A 23,749-nucleotide genomic window follows, 5' to 3' on the forward strand; every position below is an offset into this window, starting at 1 on the left:
CCAGCATTAAAGGGGAAAGTGTTGAAGTCTAAGCAGATGTAAAAGGATTAAACAATCCCTACTTCTCCAAAATGTAGTTTGTTGTAGCAGACACATGCTGTTGCATCTCCATCCCATTGAGATTATCACATCACACCCTAACTAGCCTGAGGTGTGGGCCTTGTGCTGTTATCTGCTACTAGGGAGACAGTTGTAAGAGAGCATGAGGAATTAGGGCAGAAGAAGAAATCTGCCTTCTCTCCTGCAACAGGCTTGTGCTCTGTTGTTTGTCTTAGAAAATATACTGTGTTTACACTACTCTAGAAAAGACTAGGAACAGAAATCTGAAGATTACACATTTCCAGCCATTAATTCATCAATTGCTAAACAGTTAACACGAAAGGGGCTCAATACACACTATTCGCATAACACCATTACACTGTACTTAAATTCTTTCAGATTTTGAAGTAGAAATCTGCTGCTTTTGCCAGAAATTGGTTTGGCTAGGACGTTTATTCATTCCCACCTTCCTGCTTTAGTTGCTTATCACATTAAAATTGCTATTTTTTACATATAAAAGCTAAAAACAAAGCATAAAAGATATTTACATAATACTTTACATAACAAGCTCCTTTTGAGAAATAAGAATATTAAAATTTCAAAAGTACAGTCACAGCAAGTGGTAGGTGCGCAACGAAGATAAATCAAATCCTATTTCTTGCCATGCTGTGAAAAGACGACTGGCTTTTAATCATCATGATGCGCCATATGTAAATTCCATCAAAGAAGAAGTTTGGTAAATGTTACATTTCATAATCACAGGGAAGGAAGCTATTTATAAACATCAATTAAATCATATAATATAGTCTATAGCCATTAATAATAAACTAATAATCTAGGTGGACTTTGCTCTCTTATGGAATAGTTTTTGAAAAATACTTTATCAAATGCATATTTAATTAATGAAGTATTACATCTTTTCTACTAAGGGTAATTTTAACCTATCTCGTCGTTTCTGTGAGGTATACAGTTCCAGAAAAAAAATACACTGCACAAAGCACTCATAAACCTAGAATCACTTTCTCAAAAACACTGAGAATGTTTCAGTCAAGACCTATATTATATGCAGACAGAAATCTATATATGTATGTATAAAGCTTAAATGCTAACTCCTGTTGTGCTTTGCCAGTCTGAGGAAACATTTGGAGATGCAAATGTCTTCAACAGGAGATAGCAGTGAGGCCTAACACTGTAAGAAATCTAAGAAATCTCTACTCCTCCAATGGAGTAAAGAACTAATCACAATAATACTACTATTATACTAGAATTGTTTATCAGTCATATTAGAAGAAAACTAATCTGAAAATATTAAAAATCCTTATGCTTCACAAAATTCCTAGAAAGGCTGCAATCATCTATGTCATAGTAAGTAAAGCTTTGGCCTAGAATAATTTATCTGCCCAGTCTCAAACAAGTATGGTAAACTGAGAATAGATCTTTAATCACTAAATACTTGACTAACACTTAACAATACTGTTCTTTCACAGAAAGAAGCTACATTTAACATGTTTCAACCAGAGATTTACAATAAAGCATGACGGATGACAGATAACAGCTTGGAGAACCCTTCTTGTAGTAATGGAAGTGACAGGCTGCCCACTGGATGCCTCAGGGAACCCTTGAGGATACAGTATTTTACTTTTCTATGTAAGGAAGTCATGAAGGAATTTAGCCCCTCTTAGTAGACATCAGGCTTCAGGAACAAAATTTCTAAAATCCCAAAACAAAGCATACCTTTAAAAAAAAAAAACAACACAAAAAAACCAAACAAAAAACCCTCAAAAAACTCCCAGACTTTCAAGATGTTCTGCACTTCACGTACATTTTGGTTTTATCTATTAAAAAAAATCACATCTAGTTCACAGTCTCACCTGAAAATTTACAGAACTCTGCTTCCCATGACACAGGAACAAATGTTTTCAGTTACATATTTAAACCAAAGGTTTTATTCTAATCAGTTTTATGAAGGAAGAAAAAATGTCTCCATATTTTCAGCACACTCAGCGATGTCTGTGTGCACAAACCAAGACCTGTCATATCTGCCTTGTGATTAGAAGAAATGTTACGCTTCACCTTTTAGTAATGTTTGTTTTGTTATAACTGCTATGTAGATTGAATGGCAGGTGACATTTCTTAAGATTTAAATAAAGTAAAAAACTAATCACATTCATATATTCCTTTTCTATAGAATATTGAGTCATTTGCATATAACATGCAAGAGTCTGTATATAAAAAAATAACTCCAAATAGCAGAGGACATAATGAACTGCATTTCTTACATTTTATAGAATATGTGTGCATATGTGTGTACATATATATAGACCCATCACAGAGACAGCATTTGAAACTCAGAAACCCAGGCTAATTTATACAGCAGTTTGGATTGAGGAAATGATAATGCTTACTCACCCCCTCTGTGGATCACAGTTTGTAAGATAACATTCTGCAACATTCTGTAGGGGACCTACACAGCTACTTATTTATCAGCTGCAAAGACAGCCTCTGTTGTGTCCTTCTAGAAAAGGGAAATTTACTTCCAATGCCCGAACTGCATTCCAAGGGTAAGCTCTAGGTCTGATTCTGTAAAAGGAGTTAGATCTATATTCACATATGGAATGTCATGGAGGTCAATGAAAACCTGGTGAAGTAGAGATCTTACCCCTTGGCCCCTTTGCAGAACTACAGCCTTATCGAAACGTAAGGTAACCATGACAAGGAGCTCCATATAAAAAAAGATTATAAACTAACAGATCTACCAGATCTGATAAGAATAAAGAATAATACAGTATTATAACACAGATGTATTAAAAAATTCCACAGGAAAGTGGCACTTACACATATTAAAAAGTAGGAGTTTCAAGGGTACAGGCTAATTCCTGTTTAACAATCTTGCCAATGAAGGTAACAACACAGTGAAACAAAGTAAGCTCATTTGGTTAGTCAATAATTGAAAATCTATTTGCCTACAATTGATTTACAGTCCAACAGCTAGTGTGATTCGTAACAGGTGCTCCTGTCTACAAAAGAAAGAACAATTTTTTATTTATGAACTGAAGAGAGCTACAACTTAATAAAGACACAACATAAAGTTGGAAAATAGGAACTCTAACATATGGTATGAATTCACATAAATACGGCAATTTTAGCCAGCTGGAGTTGAGCTGTAATGCACAGCAGTAACAGCACAGGTCTGGCTTTGCACAGGAGAATCAAGAATTATCAGTATTTTAGTTCATATAGTTGCATAACCTACAAAAAGTCAAAATTTTATATTCAGAAAGAAAAAATTAAAAATAAAGTTGAGTAAGGAGCTATAAAATGCTACAGAAAGGTATAAAAATGAATAAAATTTTTCATAGAACCACTGATTGTGTGGGGTTGGAAGGGACCTTTAAAGGTCATCTAGTCCAGCCCTGCCCTGCAGTGCACAGAGATCTTTTTAACTAGATCCGGTTGCTCAGAGCCCCATTAAGTCTGACCTTGTCTGTCTCCAGGAATGGGGCCTCCACTGCCTCTCTGGGTAACTGGATCCAGGGCTTCAGTACCCTCGTAGTAAAGAAATTATTCCTAATATCCCATCTACATCTACCCTGCTCTGTTTTAAGGCCATTGTCCCTTGTCCTATCACTACAGGCCTTTGTAAACAGTCCCTCTCCAGCTTACAAAAATCCCTATTTTCTTCACTTCCTCTGGTGGTAAGTGCATTCACCACTCCTTGTGCATACACTCTATGCTAAAAGACTCCCTAAAAGTAAGACACGAGTATGTATTACAATTCACCCCACTAATCCGCTGCTTAAAAAAGGAGTAACCCTCACTTCCCTCCTGGTGGCAGGAGTTTAGCCTGTAGCTTGTTTAGTAGTATGAAGACTCACCAGAGTCAGAGCATGAATATATTCTCCTTAAGGATAGATATTCAACATGGTGTGTCAAACAAGGCAGAGGACTGGCAAACACTGAGTAAACGCTTTCTCCAACCTACAGTCTACCTGACCATACTTCAACATTACATAAACATGTAAGCTAGTGCAGGAGCAAATGACTTTGAATCCCCTACACCTGCATGCCACTAATTTCTAATCATTCAGAATTTGGCTAGATGCACTAGGTAAGGCCCTTCGAAGCCGAATTCCATGCTTACTTCTCAATGTACCAGTGCAAAGCAGGTCCTCTCTCAAGAATGGTTACAGGACTGGGACCAAAAACAGTCTCCCACACAGAACTACTTTTTAAGGGTCATTTATGTCTGTATATATAAGCATAAATCTATGTATGTGCACACACGTATGTATGAGATTATTCAACAGCCAAAATAAACTTTGAAAATAGTAACTGAGTGTACTAGAATTGAGGAACTTGCTTATCCATTTGAGCCAGATTGCCAGTTAACACTTGGGGTCTTACACAGAGTTTCTGCTTGGAGAGGAAGCCAAGGATAGCTTCAGTATTTCTTTGATGCAGAAATCATCACTATTTAGAAGCAGTATATTAAAAACTCTTTCAGAACACAATAGGAATCATAGATTTGTTCTTCAGAAAGCATGAACCTATTGAAGAATTTTTTTAACCTGCTTACAGTAATGTTAGAAGTGTTTCTGTGGCACTTTGCCAGGCTTCTTTAGGAGGTCTTTTCTACTTCTTTTGTAGAATTTATGTCTCTGTCAACATCTGCCTCTACATTTTCATAGAATCTCACTATTACCTCCAAGTTATCTTCAGCTATCTCTTCTACAGTGAAGTTCAATTGCATTTCAGGTTTCTTTTCAGTGAGGGGATGAATGGCTCTGTCCTCGAGGTATGAGGAATGTGTATTCTTCACCTGTGTCTTTACTACTACCAGCCTATTCCTACAAGAACTCACAACTTTGCATACTGTTTGCTCTCACAGAGTTTGTTGTCCTAGAATACTTCAAATTCCTCTTCCATTTTTAAATATCACTATTTCACACACTAGCTTCTGAAAGCAATTTTTTTTTTTTTTTTTCTTGCTATTATTTTAAATCCTACAAGAGATACACATCAGCTAAAGTGTATCTATTCATCCTTGGGAAAAAGACATTTGGTGGAAAGAAGTGTAAACAGGAAGGACAGGGGGAGAAAAACAGTTATATGTCAGCACAGTGGGGAAAGAAACTACAACTCTATTTAACTCTTAATAGAGGTATTTAAATGAAAATACACCTTTGAGTGAAATTCTGCACTAATGCATGTTATCTTAGACTTCCCCTGCCTTCTTTTTCTCATCCTACCAATGAATCCTGGGAAACATTTTAACTTCCTGCTGTGTAGTCAGCAATCCAACTCATGACTGATTGACCCATATTGGGACTGAAGTAGACCCTGTGGGTCAGTGGCATGCAGCAAGGGGAACGATGAGGCACTGAATCTGTGCTTGATAGGCAGATAAGATAAAAGGTTATAGACATTATAAGGTAGATAATAGGCTCAGCTTCTGTCACTTCTTCTTGTGAAAATTCTCAAACCAAGGTATTGTTAAGAGTTCTTTTCCACTAATTAAATGGGAGCTGAGGGGATATATAACCTGTCAAAGTCTGAAAAGCTCAACCTCCAACATTCTTCAACAGAAAAGCCTCAAGGAGAAAATGAAGCAAACAAACCTATGCTTCCTTATTTCCCACCTTCCCCACAGTAACAGACATGCACACAGAGGGTGCTCATCAGTACTACCTATCCTGGATACTTCAAGAAGCAGTTCAGACAATGAAAAACTAAGAGCCCTCAAGAACAGACATTCATTTCCAGTAGAGGAGTTTTCACTACAGGAATCACTTTGTTTTACTGAAGAGACATGCTAAATTTACTGCTACAAACTCACATCATTTTTTCTGAGAACAAAGTTGCTGCTTAAGCTACAGTACCTATGTTTCTTTGATTGCTTACTTTCAGTTTGCTCTTATCATTAAGGCCTAGTGCCAGCCTTAGCACAGACAAAAATTACTTAATGGATGAGAAAATAATGTTTTAAAAAACCCAAAGTATTCAGCTGTAGGAAAGAGGGGTTCTGGAATTTAGATGCACACTTTAGAGCAGAAGAGCATATCCAGCTTCTTACACAGTTCCACTTTTCAGGTTTAGGTTTGCATTTGTCAAAGGAGCAGATGGAGTCTGACCAATAAAACACAGATGAGCAAATGTCTGCATTTCTGTGTGTGCACATGGGACCTTCATAGCCAAAGAAAAAAATTGACAGTAAAACCAGAAAAGTATAAAACTTCTTTTCTTTGTAAACCACAAAAGTTCTGCTGCCAAAGCTAGGACTTGCAATGCATTAAATGCTCTGCATGTGAGTAATTGATTTCTTGTTTATTTCCTGAAATGGAGGGGTGTTCTGTATGTCAGAGATGAAAAACAACACCAATAACAAACAAGTCAGGAAACCAGAATGACAAGACAGCTGACCTCTGTTAAAGCCAAACAAAGGCATTTATTAAAAAAAACCCATATTATCAGCTAACTCTTGAAGACTTCATGATTTGAATAATGCAAAAACAACTTCAGTGAAACCTTTGATTGAAGCAAAGCTTTTTTTCTATAAATGTAAGATGTTTCTATACACATATTCAGGATACATCATATTTTCAAAAAGAAAAAATAATGAAGGATGTTTAATTAACTTAATTTTGTTTTTTGTTCCTCAGGCTTTCCCTTTGCAGGGGGGGGAGGGAAAGCTTCACCACAGACACTTAGCCACCAGGTACCCAATGACAATTCCATTTAGGATCTCTAAATTTCTTTCTTCAGAATAAAGTATCTGCAAACAAGAATGACTTAAATCCTTTAAAATATCTCAGAAATTATAATCCAGTTTTCCTCTTAATTTATGCTTATCATGTAGATGTCCACTATTTTAATAAATAACAAATTATAGGCAATAATCTCAACTGAGAAACAGTACAAAATGTAGATAGCTTCCCACTGAACACTGCAGTTTTTTAGATTCATAGCATGAACCATATTTCTCTCTGTTCATTAAATAAAATATCATAAAGAAGCATGAGAAGAATCCCATGTATACTTCATTTTCAAGGTAATAAATTAAGGAGCTGTATTTTTCTCTACTTATCCATGACCTGAAGTTCATAATACCCAACTTAACTTTTAATTAAACATTTAAAATATCAGCAATATTGAGTGTATAGTAAGACAAGTGATGCATCCATTCCTTATGCAGATCACTTGAAAACAAGTTGCTTCACTGAAATAGTTTAGTAGTAACTGGTGCTGACACTCATTCTCTCACTTCACTTAAGCTGTGCCAACTAACACAAAATGGGATTTTGCCCTTCTGCATTATGATACACACTCTAGGCAGAAGCAATAGCATTCAAATCTACCAGGATTTTTTTCAGAAGTATACTATGTATAAATTGGACAACAAAGAGTGTTTATGATTTTCTATCTAAGAGGCTTGGGGGAAAAAAAAAAAAAAAAAAAAAAAAGTCATTTAAATAAATATACTTGTTAAAACTATTTATAAAATTTTATTTATTTTGCAAGCTTTTAAATTGAAGGGTTATTAACATTTGAAGCACCACCCTGAGGGACAACAGCTAGTTTTGTAGTTTAAGTGTGTATGACCCACATGACACACATGCACAAGTTTGTGTACAGTAGAGCAAATTATCATATTGTCACGTGTATATAGTGATTTACAAATAACATTATTTTGATAGACCGGCATACTCAGGTTTCCTACTGTTTCAAAAGGCTCAATCCCTCTTTTAAGACAGGTGCAGATTTTGCAAATCTCCAGGTTTTTGGCAAAGGTTTATTTTCTACACCAAGGAAGCTAAGGAGGAAAAAAAAAAAAAAAAAGAGAAGAAATGGGAATATTGGGATCTCTGAGGAAAAGCACAGTGTAGTCTGTGCCATGGGAAGATGTACACTCTTGGGATACTGGGGTCTCAGAGACACTAGATTATAAATCAGGTAGGTAAAGGGCCAAATGCTGCTGCAGAGCTATATTCCTAAGATGACTGTGGATCTGGCAGCATTCTTAGTTTCTAATGGCAAATTATGTGATAGTTGAGGACGGAAGGGCATGGTACAGTGTGAAGGGTGACCAGTAGGCTGAGTCAGAGATTCCCGAGTAGGCTTCCCTGCATCTACATGTATAAAATGACCACCACTGAATCAAGCCTGTACTAGTAATGCCAGTGGTTATCAGAACATGTTGGTTTGCATTTCAAATAAAATCACATATTATAGGGAAATATCCTTCCAAATTCACTGTGTACAAAAAGACAGCCTGATTTATTTTTGGGTTTGTTTTTTGTTTGTGTTTTTTTGTTGTTTTTTTTCATTCTCCAGCTTGATAATTTTTCATTGCTGATTCTTCCTACAGTTAAGTCTGAAAGTCATGGCACTTTGCCAAAGTGCATATTACAAGTAAATTCATTTAGATGCATAGTCTATCTAAATAGAGCACCTGAGGTATTTTGGTGTGCTTTCTTTACACAGATTATTGCTATTTGGATTCCATATGTGCCTGTGCAAACATGCTTACAAGTAAGAGAATGAAAAGATGGGGGGCAAAACAAAGACTTCCCACGTGGGGAAAAATGTGAATCTAATACATTACTCAGGAGAAAACAAATAATTCAGTTTCTGGCAAAGACTTTTTACTAATCTATAAAATAAATTTTCAAAAGTAGTGCTAAAAGTAACTATTTGGTTAAGGTCAGGTAATGATAAAGAGAATGATATCTGATTACAGGGTTATAGACCAACCCTCTTCTAATTTTTTTTTTTTATTATTATCACAGAATATGCAATTGCATTTACAACAGCTTTCAGCCCTTGACAGTTTACATAACTGTAAAAAACTTTACTTCTCTTCTACCCATTATTACTAAGTTAAATCACAGCAAAATCTAAATTACAGAAGACAGATTTAAGGATGCAATAGTTAAACATCTGCTGGACTCTTGCAAGAACAGTGAGGACCACCACACTAAACAGGAAGAAATAAAATTTTATGAGCTGTCACTAAAACAGGAGATATTAATTAAGGTTGTATAGTAAGATTAAAGGTAACACATAATAACATATCTACAGACAAACTAGCCAGTGACTGTTATGTGAGGTTTAACTACATGGCCATAAAAACTAAATGCAGACAAATCTTCAACAGGTAGTATGGCGTCTCTGAAAACTACCTCATCATATCTAGCAATTCAAGAAGTCTAATGTAAAAATGAAAAAAATAATTATTGGTGGTTGAATTTAAAATGAGGCAGCTCAATGCCAGACTGCCTCATCTTCCAGACTTAACCTCTGGGATGATAAGCAGAAAAGCAGACAGGACAACACCTACAGCAAGCAGGGAGCTGGACTCAATGATCATTATTGATCTCTTCCACCTTGAGATAATCTATGATTTTATGCTCTTATGTTGACTCATGGAAGATCACAAATCATAAAGCAATAGTTCTAATTCCTTCATACTACTAGAACCCAATTCAGGAAGATACCAAGCTCTTCAGTACGTACCTTAATCCATACAGTGAGCATCGAAACAGGCTAAGCCTAAACATGGGCTCAGGTCTTCTATGACTTCAAGGACTTACTTTAAAGGGATTACATACATGTTAAAATGAATTGTTGTGGCAGAGACCACATGAGGAATGCATAATGCAATGGGAGAGACATGGATATTTCTTGAAGAGTTTTCCCTCACAAGCTTGATGTTGCCAGTGCAATGGAGTGAAAGGTAATTAGACTGATTAAGTGAAAATCATTGAGGAACTTCCATTCACTACATTGTCAGTGCTGCTTGCTGCACAGTGACAGGACCACCCTGCTTTGCAAATACCAATGAAGAATACTTAATGAAAGTGAATACAGTGTGGAACTATTTTGCTTTTTTTGCACCATCATCAGGAACATTTGCTATTAATTTTCAATGTGTATTTTTCCTTTTAAGGAATAGTTGCCATCTTACAAGTACCAATTCCTTGGTATTTAATGTTATGCTGGGACTCAATTCTCTTTAGAAATCTTTCCAGAGATAAATGAACAGTATTTTCCAGAAGAGTTTTCAGCAGTGAGTATTCCTGTGACTTTTAGAGCAGCGCATAATAGAAAGATTTTCTTCGAACGACACAAGGATTACTGGTAGGTTGCCAGGTTGTCCTGGAACCTGATGTATTTCTGATCAATAACTAAAATCTTTGGCCAATTATTCAACAAAAAATAGCAACAATATTCTGGAAAAAAAGCTCTAGGCATGTAGATTTACATACTGATATATAAAATTAAAATTCATAGATTGGGTCTCTTACAGCATTTAATTAATTTATTTGTTTGCAAATAATTTTACTTTCCAACCCACCTCTCACATGAACAGCAATATTTGTCAAGGAAAATGTCCTTAGACAATACTGCTAAAATATTTTCTGTATTAATCCACTAATTATTTTTATTGATCTAGCACTGAAAATCCCAAATAACGGTGGGAATCTCACTGAACTTGGCATTCTCTAAATGACTGTATAAACACTAAATGCTACCAAGAGTAAGCAATTAAGAAAAATAAAACAAATTCCTTTGAGCAAACTGATCTCTACCACGTATTTATATTTAGACAAGGATTTAAACCTCACTCATTAAAAAGAGACATAATCTCATAGTTAAAAATCAAACACATTCATTAAATCCTTCTGCACTGCAAGTTTCAGAAGAAGGCAGGCAAAAAAATTGGTGGCAAGAAGAAGCCTAATATGATGCATTAGAGTTAACTGAATACAGAACAACCATAAAAACAAAAATAACAAAGTAATTCTTTTAACCTACAGACACATAGAAAATACTTAAGTTTGGATTCCTACTGAATCTGTAATATCTGTATTTCTACCCAGTGCTAGGCATTTCACAGTGACCTAGTAATAGGTCAGAAGAAGGCAATAAATGTCATTGCCTACATAAGACTTCTTGTGTTTTAATAAATTTATAAATGGACAAAACACAGCTAGACTTTCTCTTACACTATTTCGAAAGGATTTTAATTGAAAAAAATAAAGAATCTCACAGAAATAATTTCTCATTAATGATGCATAGGGAACTTGGGTATCATGATTTTTAGAATGGAATAAATACCCATGGGAATAAGTAAACTATTGGCTTATAGGGAGGGAGTCAACATGATTGATTTTAAGGGAACATCCACACACTTAAAAGAATGTATTTTCAAATGATCTCCAACCAGCAACAAAATGTGCAGGCATAGACATTAGCATGGGCTAGCAACCACCATCACACGTACATGTTTGCCTTGAACTATTTCACCTGAGATCTAAGCCTTCATTAATAGTGTCACCTACACAGGACTGTATTAACAATGACTTGCTGTACAGCATAGCAAGAGCACTTCAACACATTATAATATTGTTCTTTTCTCCATTAGACTTTGTAAAAAATAAAAATTACAAATAAATAAATAAATAAGTTTTATGACTCGGTGACAATAATGGAATTTTTGAATAGTCAAATCAAGGGGAACAAAAAGAGCACTGATGAAAAGTTGAACGGCTCAGATAAGGAAAAGTTAGTTGACTATGTTTCATCAGAACTTGCATTTTCATTGGAAACCCTATGATCTGGAAAGTAACATATTTGCATTTACTTTTTAATGCATTAGTAGCAGCTTAATTTTGAAGGTTTCTTGTTAAATAATCTAGTTTAAAATTAATTCATGTTTGATTGATATGAAAACAGTTTTGATATAGCTTTCTAGCTTTATTTCTACTAAAATTGTATTATTTGCAAAGTAATCTATTTTTCTTTAATTATTATCACAATGGCAGAGTAATTTTCCTGTCTTTTCTACTGAATAATTTGATTACTATAGAAATGAGCTTTGCTTCATCTTGCTATTGATTTGTGTGTATATGCATTAAGATTTTATGGTCTGTCATTATAAGCTAAAATATGAGATAATAATGTGTCCCATGTCAAGGACAATGCAATGTGGCATGGCTTTTGGAGGAATTTTGAAGGAGACTTTTGAGTTACTTTGCCAGTAATCTGAGTAGGAAAGTAATTTCAGGTTGCTGCCCTCAGATCATATATTTGCACTCTCACATCCTAAAAATATTATTTACATCAGAACTGCAGAAGATCCTATATTGTATAAGGGAAGGATTAATTATTTATTAAAGCCACATCATAATTACTAAATGTATTTTTTTAGGATGTAAATATTTTTTTCCTTTGTACATGATAACATGGGTAATTTAGAAGTTTGTTCTTCCCTTTTAAATTGTTCATCTGTTGTAGGAAAGGCTTTAATTTGGAGATTGATCTAAGAAATATGCATGCAAACTACCACATAAAAATGTTACATTTTGAAAAATAAGGTACAAAAGAAGAAGTTTGCACAAAAATATATTTTTTCCACATAATCTTCCATTTGATTCCACATGCATATTTAATACAAGTGCACACTTCAACAACTTAATTTTGAATATGAAATGTTTCCGCACAACTCCCTCCTCATTCACATTATTCAACAGTTTACGGGGGAAAAAAATCCCAGTATGCTTTTAAGCTGATAAATCTACTTAAAGTCCTAAATTTCATTTAATCCATGCATTGGCAAGAAAGCTCACAGAATGAAGGTACTTTATTTTACTAGCAAAGTGAAGTCTTCTGTTCAATTACTTTTTCCTGGACTAGGGATGCAGAGGTAAAAGGAGGGATTATCTATTTTCCCTACCCATTTTTATCACAAAGAGACCATACCTCCATTCACAATAGGTACAGAGACAAAGATCCAATTAGCCCTAATGTAACTTTGTGTTTAAAAAGGCTGCTTATAATGTTGTAGTTGTATGTGAAAGCGATATGAAAAATCAACAATCTCTGCAATTCCTGTTATCATTTACAACACACACTGTTGTCACAACCTAAAACTGATGGAAAATTGTCTTGGAAATGATGGCTAATGGATTACAATAGCCTTTGTCACAAATTATCTAGTGCAGTTTTGGTTAAGCATTATGTAGCTTTATATAACACTATATTACTATATGTTTATGATTAGCTATTTCATCAAACTACTCAGAAACCTCTATTAATCTTAAATGACCCACAAAGATGTATCCCTTAAGAATTTTGATAATGTCTCTTTCAATGAAGGTGTGTTGGATTTGCCTAGGACAGAGTTAATTTTCTTCTTAGTACCTTGTACAGGGCTATGCTTTGGATTTTTGCTGAAGACACTGTTGATAACAGAGGGTTATTTTGTCATTGCTGAGCAGTGCTTAGGAAGGGCACTTACCTTTTCCCACCAGTGAGTGGGCTGGGGGTGCACAAAAAGCTGGGAGCCGACACAGGTGGCACAGCTGACATCAACTGGCCAAATGCTCAGCAATAAAACTACAGGAGAGGTTTGTGGTGGGGCTGCTGCTCGTGGACTGCCTGGGCACCTGTCAGTTGGTGGTAAGCAATCTTTTTCATTTTGCATAATTTGTCTTTCTTGGGTTTTATTTCTGTCTTTGTTATCCTTCTTTTCACAGCTATTGTTCTTGTTATTATTATTATATTTTAATTATTAAACTGATTTTATATCAACCCACGAGTTTTCTCACTTTTACCCTTCTGATCCTTTCCCCACATTCTGCTGGGGGGAAGTGACCAAGCAGCTGTGTGGTGCTTAGCTGCTAGCTGGGGTCAAACCACAAGAGGTACAGTAGAGCACTTTTTAGCCCAAGAAGCTAGACCTTCTTACTTAAAATGCATAGGTACTTGACAGTGAAACAGAGTTAATGTATGCGAAAAATCTCCACGTGAAGCCTGGACTGAGCTCTCCCACAGTCAAATGAATTCTAGAATTTTCTACTTCTCCACAGAAACCTTAATAAAATAGAAGTTTCAAAATAAGTAATGTAAACATACTGACTTGAGAATTCAGGGTGAAGATAGAGACAGAAAAAGAAACTGCTACATAGCCTTATATAACTTCCTGTATTCTCTCTGCATAAAGCATAAACATGCAGAATTATTAATGCTAAACCTTCTTTCAGTTATAAAACAAACAAACAAAAAAAAAACAAACCACCAGAAAAGTAACTTCAGATTGCACACTGGTTAAAAAGCTAGTGATACGCAAGCAAACATCTATGGCCACTCATTTTTTTTGTCTGTGTTTGTAACAAGAATTTCAACAGCACTAAGTAGATGCTGTCATTATATAGATTCTCTTGATTGCTGGAGCTTTGTAACAGAAACCAGGATTTGCATATAAGTAATAGCATGCCACTCCTTGAAAGAAGGAAATGGCTCTTACAAGTGGACATATTAATACCAAGAAATAAGGAATGCCTGCTGTGTAAACATCTTTAAGCACATTGCGTTGTACAGTATTGTGGTTTTAACAATCCTTCTAGAAAAAAATGCATATTTTTTTCCAAAAAATTCCTTTGACTACAGAAATACTTGACGATATCACAATTTTATTAATCTTAACTAGTATTATGCATTTTATATAAAGTAAGAAATAATGACTGTGTTAAAATTATCTCTGTCTAGTCTATTTGCCAGCATCCTGTACATGCAAAATCAATTAAGTCACAGATTTCATTGCCAGACATTTTTCTTATTACAACTCTTCATATAGTGTGACAGGTAAAAACACAGTGACAAACTTTGGGAACAGTCTTCTACCTCTGATAAGACACATGTCCATGCAGTTTCATTAATTCACCAGGAACACAAAAGCATGGCTACTGAAGGCAGGGTGAGATGGAAGGGAGAAGGGGGAGGGAGGAAAGGAAAAAGAAAAAATCATAAATTGCTCTACAGTCAGAATTCTGTATGCCAATTTGTGTAATAAATCAGAAACTGTTTTAACTTCCATCCTTATTAAACTTAATGATGTTCTGCACAATTTGCAAATACCAATTTGACCAGAGATACACAATTCATGGTTTTAAAATCTGCACTGGAACTTTACTACCATTCATCTGCTACAAGTAACATGCTCTAAGATTAAAACAAAGAGCATATCACATTTAAAGTAAAAGCATCTGCTGCAGGTACATTGCAGAACAACAGATGTTGCTATATCAAATAACTATCAATCTTACGCTGATCTAAAGGCACTGACAAAGTATTCAAAATGCAGTAGAATGAGAAAAGACACACCCATCCCAATGTTACTCATGACAGAAATCTGGGCTATTTTAACTTTAGCTAAATAATCTTAAAATCTCTGGACATCTCTCAGAATCCTACCTTTACAAAGCCATTTAGATTCATCACAGCATTCCGTCTAGCAGTAAAGGATTTATGGCGTTTACTTCCCTTTGTGCAGCTGTAGGATTTTATGTATCCCAGTATCCAACAGTCCAGATACTGGCAACAAAAAATGTCAGCTGCTGAAATGTGACTACAACATTATCAAGGATACACCAGTACTGCCATTCTTTTTAAAGTTGCATTTTAAGATAGGATGAAATAAATGAAGAGAAGACTTCTATAAATGTTCTGATTGTTTTCAAGATGCTACATATAATTCTTGCTGGAAAACTACCACATCAAGAACTGCAAAACTACCTGTTATTTGTGAGAGTAAAAATTGGTATCAAGTTAAATTAAGTTTTCCAGGAAAATCATAGAAAGCTGTAAGTGACAAATACTGGCGTATTGAATCTTGGCCAAAACTACTGCTGACTGCTTAACCATAAGGAATCCATTTGACCTCAATAAACAGGCTGATAAATGAGATTCAGTTGTCTATTCAAAATACAAGACTCTTACACCAGCCATATACATAAATCTTGACTAACACCAATGAAGTAAAAGAAAGTTACTTTTTTTTTTTTTTTTTTTTTTTAAGGTGTCCATATTCAATACTAACTTACAATCAAAGAAACAAAACAATCTGGATGAAGACCTGTTTTAGGTCTAAGGAACAAAAAATCTGGGCAGTTTCTTTTTTAACTGTGGGGTTTGAGTTTTTTTGAGACCTAATAGATAACAATTTGTGATAATATAAATATTTTGGATGCTTAAGCACACCAGTCTACACAGCATTGCAAGCTGTGTCAATTCCACTTTTTAGGCAATTTTTGGCCTACATATACAATCTACAAGCAGAAGCAAATATGATGGATTCTTCTGGCACACCGGTATTTCAGAATCTTTCTACTTTAGTCTCGTCCTGGATTGAGCCAGGAGGAAGCCGATTTTCCTTTTACTGTTGTTTTTTTTTTTTCCCTTCAGTAAGCTTTCTTTGAGCTAGTAGCAGAGCGTTCCAACTAAGACTGGTAACAGTGGAATGTTTTTCTAACTGCTGGGTCTTCAAGGTCACACCTTCACCCTGCCGATTCAGAGACCACGGGGAGATCTATGACCTCTCTGTGGGAGGATGAGTTAGACAGCAAAACTGGCCAGAGATATTCCGTTCCATATATCTATGTAAGCTCAGGGGAAGGTCAGAGATCACAGAAGACAACTTCCTTCTTTTTCCCTTCTCTTCCATCCATGGCCAGCGCCCTAGGAGGACTCCTTCCATCCATCACCGTAGACCCCCAGGCTCGAGCTCTCCTGACCCTCATCACTCTGCTCTCTCTCCAACAGCAGTCTGGAATTTTTCAGGACTGTTGGCAGCTAACGAGAGTGCTGTGGGAGTTGCTGGGGGTGAGGGGAGGTGAGGGGCTTTTGCATATACCTGAACATATTTGTATATAATTGTATATATTCTCTTAGATAATTCATTAGTGTTTAATTAAAGCTGTGTAGTTTAGTTTTCAATCCAGCCAAGACTCTCTCTCTCTCTCTCTCCTTCCCTACCTGGGTGGGAGGGGGAGGGGATCAAGAGCATTGTTGTCAAACCTGAGTCAAACGGTGACAAATCTTTAACATTCTGAACTACCTAAGCAAGTCTGTAGTTTTTTACTATTTGCATCAAACAATTTTTTTTCCTTATTTTCTTAATTGCTTAAATCACAAAGTGATCATATTGTTGTCTTAGTCTTACTTTGCAAACATACAGACATAAACAATAGATCCAGTACAGTAACAACATGAATTAAATAGTTTTCGCAGAAGTAGAACATAACCTAATGAGACTGACAGAATTCAGATCTTTTACTGATTCAGACATTTTTCATGTGCAAGAGAATGTGATGTCCACACACATGCACACACAATTATAGTTCCATCATAGTCTTCAGATACCTGAAATCTGTTACCTTGATGTAGTCTGATTATAGTGGGAAACCTGATATTCTCTTACCTAGAAAAAAAAAAAAAAAAAAAAAAAAGGCTTTAGATTAATTCATAGCATTGTTCAAATAATACATTTTTTTGCAAATTAAAGAAAAAGAACTATATATGATCAACAAGTTAGGTATGCTATTTAGTTGTAAAATGATCTTTCATATGAGTGCAATCCAAAAGATTTGACATAATGTTCCGCCACAGCCTTATCATTTCCTCTTCCTGGATGACTAAGAATGGAATCTTTTCAGTCAAGTAAGGTCAAAAGCAAAATCTTGCAAAAAAACCCAAGATCCATGTATACATCTTGGTATGATTCCAGCTCTTATCTTACAAACTTTGTTCAGTGTGCATATATCACCACTTGTACAAATTGACCTGTATGTACATTTTTTCTTGAAAATACAAACACTGAGTAGTTAGTTTTTCTACTCCTCACTCTACACTGATTTTTTGTCTAATGATACTACACCAATTCTTTGATTTCATTTTGTCTTCCGCTTTCTTTTCTAATAGCCGGCCAGCAATGATAAACGTACCATGAGATTTTGTCAGTAGTATAAAATGTCTTGAAGCTCAAAACTGTCTGAAGTAGTGGCTCCTTCTTATAGAGTGTAGAAATAGGAAATATCTGTATTTGCAAACAGTCTACCCTTTAAATGGTACACATTATTTTAAGCAACTTTAACAATTGTAGCAATAGAGCAACTACAAGTTCTTTCAACTGCTTGAACTATGGAATATAGGGATTCCTAGGACAACTGAAACTTTGTTCCTACAAGCTGTTCAACTCTTGTGTGGATTACTGGGGCCTCAAGCAAGACTACAAAATTATTCACTGTGGATATAAACCACCAGGGCTTACTGTTCTAGAATATACACTTCAGGGTGAGGAAGATTGGAAAATATCAGCAAATTATGAAGTGTCATCATGTTTATGTTTTTGCAACTATTTGCATGAAATTCTACCGAAGCTTAGAATTTAGTTAGGCTTTTCATGAACAACAGAGTAAGAATTATTAAACAGTCAGCTAAGTATGTCTTCAAGATGCAAATGGTTATACATAATTTGAAATATACCACTACAAACTCTCTTCTTTCACGTCTACTGCAGCCTGTTAGGAAAACTACTTCAACATTTTTGTTTTCATTCACATTGTCATTACCCTTCCATTTAAAGTAACTTCACTGATGTTATGAAATCCTGTCTCCCTATTATTGCCTTGTTGCTGGTAATTTTAATTGCTGTTCATCTCTCTTCTTCCCTATTATGTAGCTTCTTTGTCTACTTAAAGGTATCCAGAATGTTTTAAAAAGCTACCATTTATCACAAGAGGAATCTAATGTTGACCAACTGCTCAGTCTGAAGGCTTTTAATACTTTTCTGTCCAACAGCACATGAAAGAAGTGTACTTAACTACCCTAAGAAACTACTACTGTTTCTTATTCAAACATGCACTGTCACTCCACATAAACAGTGTGGAGACTAAATAGACTCTGATACAAAAGCACTTTATCCACAGATATCTGTGCAATTTTATAAATGACATGACATCCATATTCCACAGGAGAGACAGCACAGCCTGGAAGGAAAGCCTAGTGGGTCAGAATAGAGGCTCTGGCTATATTTTGTGTAGCCTTGGATAGGACTACCAGGTCACCTGGATGCATCCTCCAGTTTATCTCTTCTTGCAAATTTTGAGTTCTCCCTCATGTGCCCTGGGAGTCTCTTATATAACCCTGAAATCTCTCCCTCATGTGTCTCCAAGAGCATCTTCTTACATGTCTACTTGGCATGTCTTATTAGGAGCCTCTACTGCTGCTAATGGCTGCCACTTTTTATTCAGTATGTTTGAGCAGGTGCACTATGGATGTTCCGACTGGATAAAGTTTTGGCAGGTGAAGGGATGTTTATTTCAGTTTCAGAACCAGATGGAACCGGCACAGGGTAGTGTGCTGTTTCCTCCTGCACAGGTCACCAGTGCAAGTCCCCTGCCACCCACTCTTTATCATTTGCATCAAACACATCACATCCCTTCCTTCTATGAAACACATATTTTAAGAACTGTTTGAATATGTATCCCTTACAAACTCTACTTTCGACGTCATCACAATCCTAATATACATTTATTAAACTCTGCCCTTGTCCCTGGGGTCAGATAACAGCACTTAATGATGTACAATGTATATATACACTCAGACTCACAGGGGTTATCATCACAATTTGAACTTTTAGTTACTACAAACTCCACCACTTAATGTTGCAGGCCAGGTTGGATTTTTTTTTTTCTGACATGATGAGCACATGTTGGCAATTTGCTCACCTGACTAACACAGGATTTGTTGCTCTGGATGAGCTGCCCAGATGGGTTTAGCAAATTTCCATCTGTGTTCTTCAACACTATCATACCTTTCCCCACAATACCAAGAAGATGGAGACTTCCTATTTACAAGAAGTCTCATGGAAAAGACAAGGGGTAATAGGCACAAGCTGCTCTTGGGGAGATTCCAATTGGATACCATGAGGACAGTCAAACATTGGAATAGTGTCCCAAGGGAAGAGGTAGATTTCCCCATATTGGACAGTTTTAAGTCTCAGCCTGACAGGGTGCTGAGCCACCTCATATAAACTATAGTATCAGGTAGAAAGGTTGGACCAGGTTATATTTGACATCCCCTTCAACCTGGTATGCTATGATTCTATGATTCATATGGGAGTAATCTTGTTGTTTCCCAGGTTTTCCAGTTCCTACAGTCTTTCCTCCACAACTCCGGTACAAGAGCACAAGCCTACAACCAGGCTTTCTACCTAGAGACTGGTGGGTTCTTTTTTTTCATCCTGATTATTTTTGCAGTCCAACATTTTACTGTGTCTTGTCCACACACTCACCAATCAGGCTTTGGGGCTGAGTGTCCACACAGGCTGTGGCCTCACTGGCCACCCTCAGGCTCACCCTGAGGATTGCCAGGGCCTGGGGTAACGGCTGCCACACGTGCAGCCCTGTCACAGCTCTAACCCCAGGGCTCAACACCTGCCTGCCCCAACACCACTGTGCGTCTGAGAAGCAGGGTGGCTTGGCTGCCTTCCACCCCATTGCCCTGTGGCCTAGTCACCCACCCTGGGCCAGGAAAGGCCTCTTATATCAATAAACCATTGTTCCAAATCTATAAAGAGGAATTGGAGATTCCAATTAGAAAACCACGAATCCAACAAAAAGAGGGGAGGATCTACTGTTGGACCTATATGCTGCTGCTGGATTTTAAAATGAAGGAGACATTAAGGTAGTAATGCTGGTTTCAGATCAGCAGGGAGGCTGGGAAAGGTCACTCAAGCTGCTGGCCACCTCAGTGCTTCTGTGGTCGTGGCCCAGAACTGCTAACTTACCCAGCAAGTGCAGACCTGGGACAATTTCTTCCAACATCAGCAACTGCATAGCTGCTTATTTCTTCCCTCCCACAAAGGGTGCAGTTTCTTCACACTCTGTTTATGCAGGCACGCAATGACCCAAAACTGCTTGGTGACATTCCCCACACATTCCCCACTTGAAACTTCAATCACTTAAAAGCTGTTTTCTGTTTTCTTTTTAAACTGGATCATTTAGACAGATCTGGGTTAGTTTCTGGTAACAGCACTGCCTGAAATGGCACAACAGAGAGTATGATAACTCAGCAGGGAAGGGAAACGAGATTTGCTGGCAGAGGAACCCAACCTTTCCTTTAACCTAATTCTGCTTATCCATTAGGCGATCTAACTGATTTTGTCAGTGAACGGTTGTGGGACCAGAAAGCTAACTTCTCTTCTGTTATTGAAACCTGTGGAACAGAGCTTTCTTTAAACCCATTATTTTCCTGCTCCCTCTGTTGTGTTCAGAATTTTTTAGAACTAATAAAAGACTAATTATTAGCTCCCAGGCTATGTATGAACTAGGCCAGTAACATTTCTTTTCTAAAGCTATTCTTTTATTATTTCCTTGATAATTGTGATTAAGAGGTTAGGAATGACTGATGGTCTTTGGGAAGGAAAAAAAAAAGGAAAAAAGGAAACTTTCACAATTGTAAATGGTTTCTAGTACTTGTTTCTCTGATTTTATTCTAGTGGAAAGCTGTTTGACTTCATCCACATGAATTCCAATAAGGATTTTATTACACTGGAAGAGTTGTAGAATATTTTGACAACATACACTATTATATTATTTTTTTCAAACAACAAAGTATTTAGATTTTTAAATGTCAATATGTTTTATTCAAAGGTTGCTAAATACATCAAAGAGGGATGAAAAATGCAATAACTTGAAAACACTCAAGATAAAAAAAAATCTAAAATATTTATTTTTCTTTCACAGAATGGCTTGGGCTGGAAGGGACCTTAAAGATCACCTAGTTCCAACCCCCTGCATAGGCAGGGACACTTCCTACTCGACCAGGTGGCTCGAACCCCATCCAACCTGGCTTTGAAAACTTCCAAGGAGGGGATATCCAAAACATTCCTGGACAACAAGTTCCAATGTCTCAGTATCCTCGAAGAACTTCCTAATATCTAATTGAAATCTACCTTCTTTCAGCTTGAAAACATTTCCCCTCATCTTGTCACTCCATGCCCTTGTAAAAAGTCCCTTCCTAGCCTTTTTGTAGGCCCCTTCAGGTACTGGAAGGCCACAGTAAGGTCTCCCTAGGGCCTCGTCCAGGCTGAACAACCCCAACTCTCTCATCCTGTCTTCATAAAAGAGGTGCTCTATCCCTCTGAAATAAATTCAGCAAAAATGACAATGACTGTGTGAAATGGTCATTGCTATAATATACAGATGTAATCTTCCATCATCATACTTGGCCACCCTGCACTGCTATAAGTACTTTAAATTCATTATATAACATCCAGTAATGTTCTAAACCAAGAAGCAAAGGTTTCTTAGCTCTTTCTAAACAAATGCTTCTAAATCTGTAAAAATTCTGGCATTGATCTTTTCAAAAATCTGTTGATCTTTTCAAACCACTTGACATTATTATTGGTCACTTTAGAAGTTATTTGTCTCCTATACAGTCCTTTTATAATATCGTTACTAGAAACACTCATGCTTCATCAAGTTTTTCAGCACACACTGCTCTTCCACAACAGCATAAAAACCTCCATGACAGTAGCCCTACCAGTGGTGCTAATACTAATCTTTGAGCCACAGTTGCCTGTGCTGGCGAGTCTCTGGGTGCAGCCGTCGGTGACCCCACCTTACAGGGAACATCAAAGTGAACTTCCATGCTGGACTGGGCAAGCTGCACAGGTTCTGAGAAAGGAAGACTTTGTCACCCAAGAGTACTGCTACTACAAGTGGTGTCACAGTTCTACACATCCTCCCTATTCAAACAGTGGTCATAACATTTGTCTAAGCCATGATATATAAAAGCTCCAGAGATATACTCTTTCTCTTGAATTCTACCCTTCCTTTTCTACTTTTCCTATGAAACTGAAGAATCAAAAATGTGTTTGTCAGGATTTACGTGTTTGTTTTTTTTTCTTTTCATTAATGACTATCACAACTGCAGTAATCATCTCTGTCTCTTTCATGTTGCATGAGAGGAATTTTTATATGGTGTTTAAAAAAAGAGAATAATTCTAAGACTGTACGTGGGGATACATTGCTTAGATCTGAAATACTAAAACAGCTACTGTTTTTAGTAGCCAGGACACATTTTATAAGAAGAAAAAATAATTAAAGCATATGATTGAGTATTATACCCTGTATTTTCAGCTGAAAAACTGAGCAGCAGATGTTGGTGAGCAAAAAGCAATTTGGACATAATAATTAGTAAGGAAAGTGTTTTAGTGTGGGATAGCAAAATGGCGGTGACGCTCTGATTTGACACAGTCAAAGGAAGCAAAGAAAGCTTGACTGAGGAAGAATTCTGTGTAACGTAGATTGAAGAAACAGGAAAGATCACAAAAAAGTGAAGCACTGCAGATCTCTATAAAGGTTTAGTATTCATTTCCATACAAGTTAAAAAGATCAGAGCATTACAACTGAGATGTAAATTGGTAGTTAAAGGTTTTATGATTGACCATCCAGGAATAAGCTGAGTTCAATAAGTAACTGACCAGTTAGCAATCAACAGCAGTGTTTATAGCATGGCATGGTATAAATCCTGAATAAACAGATATATTGTTCTGAAAATCCAATTGGTAAAATCCATTATAAAATAGTCCACAGTAACAAAGCAAAACATAATTTTTAGTGTGAACACTACTGATGAATAGAACTATTATAAATCACAATCCACTCTAAATTACCTCTCCTTCACACAGAGGTTTTTTTAAGATCATAAACCCCACCATTTTATGTATTGAATGTTAGCAATCTCCTCCTTAATTTCTTACTATAGATTAATACTTTGAGCTCAAACCCAGCAGACAAAATAAAAACAAACAAACAAACAAAAACACACACACAAAAATCTTCACCACAGTTGTGCAGACTGC

This window comes from Chaetura pelagica, unplaced genomic scaffold (genome assembly GCF_000747805.2).
Source record: "Chaetura pelagica isolate M959 unplaced genomic scaffold, ChaPel_1.0 scaffold39, whole genome shotgun sequence".
NCBI lineage: Eukaryota > Metazoa > Chordata > Aves > Apodiformes > Apodidae > Chaetura > Chaetura pelagica.